Consider the following 6000-nt stretch of genomic DNA (forward strand, 5'->3'; position numbering starts at 1 on the left):
CAAGGGTACTAGTACACATTTGTCAATACCCATTTTGTAGAGTTTTCCTTTTGAACTCAAGGCACAAACGGTTCCACTAAATTCAACAATATCATTTGTTTCTGAAAACAGACTCCTCCTAAGCGTGTTAGGGTAAGGTATCAAGATGTCCTAGAATCTAAGTTCAATTATTGTCCAAAAGTTTGAGAGCTCCGCCTTGCTAAGGTATGTCCGAGGGCTCCGCCTTGACGTCTGAGGGCTTCGCCTGCAAAACAGAGAAGGTTAGCTGCCCCGGGAGTGTGACCCAGGAAAGCCCCTCCGATGCTTAAGTGAGCGAATATACTTTCTAGAGAGAAAAAGTAGAGAGAGAGAGTTCTTAGAGAGAGAAAGTAGAGAGAGAAGGAGAGAGAATTAGAAAAAAGTATCCCTCATTAATAATTGGAGAGCTATTTATAGTTGTACTTTCAGGTGGCAAAACTGTACTTAGTTGTACAGGTTAAGGATAAATTCGTACTTTCCAATGATTAATGATGGGCTGGATCATGGAGGGATATTTTCGTCATTTCAGGTCACTGGGCTTAGGACAATGGACTAGGCCCAAACATTTAGCCCCACGCATGATATGTGAACGAGATCGCATGAAGTTCGGATGTCACGCGGAATGAGTGAAATTGAGGTTGAGAAGTTATCATGTGAGCCGGAATAGCTTTTAGGCGTACCTGAGGGCTAAAACGAGCCCCAGGCGTACCTGGGGGCTAAAAATGAGCCCCAAGCGACTTGCAAGGGTTGAAAACCAACCTCAGGTCATGCTTAATAGGTGTTTTGATTGCAATGACTGAGCGGTTTGAGAAATTATCCGAGAGGGAAGCTTGATAGTGGATGACGGTTTGCAGATAGCCGAAGACTTGTCAAATCTTAGTGAATTTCTAAGGGCCGATCCCCTGTATATCGCTGAAGGCATGATTTGTCTTGGATTTCGGCTAAGCTTGTATTAAGAATTTATTGATTACAGTTGAATGCTAATTAGCTTGTAATTAAGCTTAATCCTCTATTAGCGATATTCTGGGCTCAATTAACACTTGAGCCCATCAGAGCCAGGGATTTGAGGGGATCGCCTCTCCTCTCCTTTCAATATATGAGTTCCCACCTCATTTTCATTTGCCTCACATTCTTTCATTTGCCTTAGAGAAATTCACAAAATTTTCTCTCCAATTTCTCCCAAATCCTTGAGAGTTTGAGTGTTCAAGTCACATCGCTCGGGTTCATCCCAATTCATCAAGATCTTCAAGAGGTATGTGCTTGTGTTTATTTTAATTTTTTTTTTTAATTTTGGATATGAGAATGCCGAAGGCTAGAGGGTTGTTGGCTGAGAGGTTGATACCCCTCTTGCCAAGAGCCTAGCCTGCGACAAGGCCGAGAGAGAGGAGAATGCCGAGGGCCTAGGCTTGCGTGGTCGAGGGAGAAGCCGGCTAAGCACTCGGCATGTGTGCTGAGGGGATAGCGATGGCCGAGAGCTCGACTTTCCTTGCTTGGGAATGCCGAGCCGAGAGCTCAGGGTAGAGATAGGAGCAGGCTGAGTGCTAGGCTTCGCTGAGGAGGTAGCAACCCGAGGGATGTGAACTGAGGGCCTGCTGTTGTGCCGAGAGCTGGGGATTGTAGGACGGGGAGTGGCTCATAGCCCTTGGCGCATATACCGAAGTGCTGAGGCATGCCGAGGGCCTTTGGTAGCCGAATGCCGAGGGCCTTAAATAGCGACAGGCTGAGGGGTTGCCTGTTTTAGATATTTGCGGGGCCGAGAGATTTGATACGCTGAAGGTTGATAGTTCGACCTAATATGCCAAGCCGAGGAAGAAGAGAAAACTGAGAGAGTTGAGTTTTGAGAGCTAGGGGTAGCAAACCTTGGGGTTGGCTAGCTCCGAGTTTTCTGATTAGCCGAAGGCCTTGATGTGTCGAGGGCCTAATTTCCGAGGGGGTGCATGAGCTAACCGCCTGGCCATACGGGTAGGATGAGAGGTAGGCTTGTGGGGCGCTCGACTTCTTTACACAAGATGTGCGCTGGGCTGAGAACTCGGCCCATTTTAATAAAATATCCGCCATTTCCTTCTTAAATTTCAATTTTTTGAACTTTCTTGAGATGTGGCGAGAGAATTGGGTCGAGGGCTCTATTCAAATTCAAGGATAGTAGCAGGCCTAGAGATAAAAGGAGAGTAATGGCGGGTCGAGTGCACTAGAAAGCATAGCTAGCCCGGGTCTAAGCGTGAGGATTACTAGCTGAGCGCTTGGCTTGTTTAAGAGTTTATATTATGAAACTTCATCTCCGCTAGGCTTATTATAATAAAAACTATCAATTCAGTTTATAAGCTTAGCTACGGTTGAAGATGAACAATTTGAGTTACTTTTGGTACAATACATTTTAAGTTCAATTATAAGGTAATTTTAGTTCGGGACATATCGGGTATTGGGTCTGTTCGGGTCAATTTTGGGTATCGGGTCTGTTCAGGTCAAACACTTCGGGTCAATTTCGGGTCGGGTCAGTTCGGGTGTCGGGTCAGGTTCGGGTCAACTCCATTTTCGGGTCGGGTCAATTTCGGGTTTTGGGTCATTTTTGGGTCAATGTTTTCGGGTCATGGGTCGGGTCATTCGAGTCGGGTCATCGGGTCTGGGTCAGGATTGTCAGGTCTAGGCTTATCCATTGAGAATTTTTCTAACACTTTGAATGTTTTGTTGATGTAGGAGTACTCGCCTCGGGGTGCATTTGACTTGTTTGCAAGAAAGTCTTCCGGCCTCTTTGACCACTTGGTGAGCATCTAGTACTTAGTTTTTTTAACTCTAAGTATCATATCTTCACATTTAGTAATTGTGTGCCATTTTTCTTTGTATGCTTGAATGTTCCTCGGCTGCGCTATTGATGATGTTAGGCTTAGAGGTACGCCTGTCGTGCTTTTGTATGTACATTAGAACATCCTTCGAGTAATCTTGAGTTGAGCTGTGCATGTGTTATGAACGACCAAGCGACTCAAGATTATCCGGATTCTCTCCCCGACCATATGTCTTATATGACTTATCAAAGGAGATCTGGTCGGGTATGAGGCTTGTAACAAATGTGATTGGTAGTAGTGTTGATATGTCGATTCCTTCGGGTGTGCCACCTTTTTACATGCCATCCCCTCCCCCTATGCATGATTTAGGTTTTGATTATTACTTACCTCCTTCCCCTTGGGAAGTTTCTCTTACACGTGAACCAACTGTTAGGGATTGTTTGAACAGATTGCTTGTTAACGGTGTGGTGACTATGTCAAGTGAGGATGACACGTCTACTTCTTCTCTTGAAGCACCGGTGCCCTTTAGGCCGCCTGTTAGGAGGATTAGTCCCTCCATGTGCTTCCCTCGGCCACTTGGCTTAGATCTCTGTCGGAAGGGACTAGGCATTTGCAAATTAAGTATAGTATTAAGGAGCCTTTTCTCATTTCTCCCTCTGGGGGTGATAACACTGTAGATAACCCTCCGCCCGACTGTATAGATAGATGTATATAATTGTTTGGATAATGGGTTGAGGTTCCCTTTGCATCCATTTATTGAGGAGTTGTTAATAGAGTATAACTTGTGCATTACCCAGCTTGTTCCTAACTCCTAGTTGACAATAAACGCCTTTATAGCAACTTGTAGTATACTCGGCGTACCTTGTACCATCACTTCCTTTAGGAACACCCATAGGCTTTAGGAAATCTCGGGTAATGCCGACAGCCACAGGTGGTATGCTTTTCACGATAGGGAGTTCTACCTTACCATACACACAAAGCCTTTTAGCCAAAAGGGCTTCTGCCACACCTTTCTTTTCATTTTCCATGCGAGGGGTTGGAGAATACCCCGAGACCATAGCGGCTTACCTAGGGTTGGCTTGAACTATAATCACTAGTGGAAAAAAAGACATTTGCTACGGTTTTTTTTTGAGGTAATTGCTATGGATTTGAACCGTAGAACTAGTGGGCGTAGCGAATAAGGAAAACTATAAACCGTAGTAATTTTAAGTGTTTTGCTGTGGTTTTTTTAAAAAACCGTAGCGTTTTTGCATTTTTTGCTGCGGTTTTTTTGAAAAAACCGTAACCTTGCTATTTTATGCTACGGGTTTTTTGTATGAACCGTAGCAATAAGTGGCCCCAAAAAAATAATTTTTTTTTCTTTTCTTTTTGCATTTTTAAAGCTTAATAAATGATGATTGTATAATATATAGAAAAAAAAATTTCATAGAATTAATCTTAATTATACAATGTAAACTTTTTACAAATAAGAGAACTTTACAAATAAGACTAGTAGTCTATTCAACAAACGAAAGCAGCAACATCAACAACTTTGGACAGCAACATATGGACTTTGCACAGTTTGATCGAATAAGAACACAAGCATGCTCGATCTTTTCACTAGTAGAAAAAGGCAAATAGGCACTGGCCATTCAAAACCTACTTAGGGCACCACAGAGGCAGAACAACAGCAGCACAGAAGTGGCAGCAGCATCAAAGACAGAAGCAGCATCAATGTCATATAATGCATCAACTGCAATACATTAACCAGCAAGTTGAACAGTGAGATAGGACTCATAACCTGCAACTGCAACAATGCAGCGACTTAGGGTCAAAAGCAACTATTTTATACTTTAGCATATTATAAAAGTAGCAGCCACCTCTTGAAGGTCAATTATCGACTCTCAAATATATACAATAACTCCTGAATACAATGATGGAGCATGCAAGTTTATAGCAGTTCAACAAAGATCATGCACACAAACACACACACATACAAGGGGGGAGGGGAGGTAAAAAGAGAGAACTCTGATCAAATATATCAGTCATTTGTACAACCTCAAAAAAATTGGATCCCTATAAAATGTAATATCAGATACCAGAAAAAGGAAATCAGATATCAAAATTCAGATCCACATGATAAAGAGATCAAAGAATATTGCAGATATATCCTTACTTTGGGAGTAAGGAAAATAAGAGCATTAACTCCAAAAAAGGTCAACAATGATCAAACACGTGATAATATCAAAATTAAAGGATTTACGAAACTGCCACTGTGAGAAACAAAAACGTTTCTCACAGTGAGTAACAGAGATTTACTGTATAATATCATGAAAACGTGTTCAGCACAAAATAGACCTAACCTTGACCAACAGTATATCACATCCATCAAGTGAATTTATAATTAATTGATGAGATGCAATATAGAAATTAAACATCCAAACAAACCCAAGAGATCTGAAAAATAAACACTGTATGTGTGTGCGTGTGTGTGCATTGCAATACTCAGATTTCTATTAACCCAAGGAACCCATGAAAATAAGATAAAAAGATCACAAACTTAGGCTATATAAGGCACTAAGATATGATATTGTAATTGATTATGAGCGGCCTTAGTATTTTAGTCAATCATAGCAATAAAGTTCTAGAACTTGGGCCTTAGTATGCACAAGATGAATACAGTATGATCAAACAACAAAAATGCTGTTGATACTTCCATTAAGATGTCTTACTATCACAACCTCACAAATAAATGAAATAAAAGAAAGATAAAAAAGAGGAGTTGGTTAGATGAATGCAAGCTGAAGGTTCAATGGGCACTCAAGAGGGGGGGGGGGGTGAATTGAGTGTTAAGTAATCGTTAGCGATTTTTGCTTCTTTTCGGATTATGTGTAAGGAACCAGTTGTGCTGGTTCCCTTATGCAGCGGAATAAAACAAAGCAATAAAGAACACAACAAATTTAACGAGGTTCAGCCAACTCAGGCCTACGTCCTCCTATCCTAAGTCCTTTATTAATCTACTCCGAAAAACAAAGACAAAGAACACTCTACTGTTTCCCTACTCCGGGAACCAGTCTACCCCACACTCTACTCCGAGTGTGCTCTCGACTTACACTCGTAAGCCCAATGTGTTTGAACTCACAAACACTCACCCAGCCTTTAACCCCTTTGTTAAAGACTCAATACAAGAATCAAGAACTCTCCTTTGATCTCACTTCTACGA

At 41.9% G+C, this 6000-nt stretch overlaps 1 long non-coding RNA gene across 1 annotated transcript; it reads left to right on the forward strand.

Moving 5' to 3' along the window:
* Positions 1-532: 532 nt before the first annotated feature.
* Positions 533-5589, forward strand: LOC110699601. Its single transcript, XR_002506946.1, has 3 exons — positions 533-1270; positions 2713-2778; positions 2898-5589. It is a non-coding gene; the product is annotated as an uncharacterized LOC110699601 (long non-coding RNA).
* The last annotated feature ends 411 nt before the right edge of the window (positions 5590-6000 follow it).

Source organism: Chenopodium quinoa, unplaced genomic scaffold (assembly GCF_001683475.1).
Source record: "Chenopodium quinoa cultivar QQ74 unplaced genomic scaffold, ASM168347v1, whole genome shotgun sequence".
Classification (NCBI taxonomy): Eukaryota; Viridiplantae; Streptophyta; class Magnoliopsida; order Caryophyllales; family Amaranthaceae; genus Chenopodium; species Chenopodium quinoa.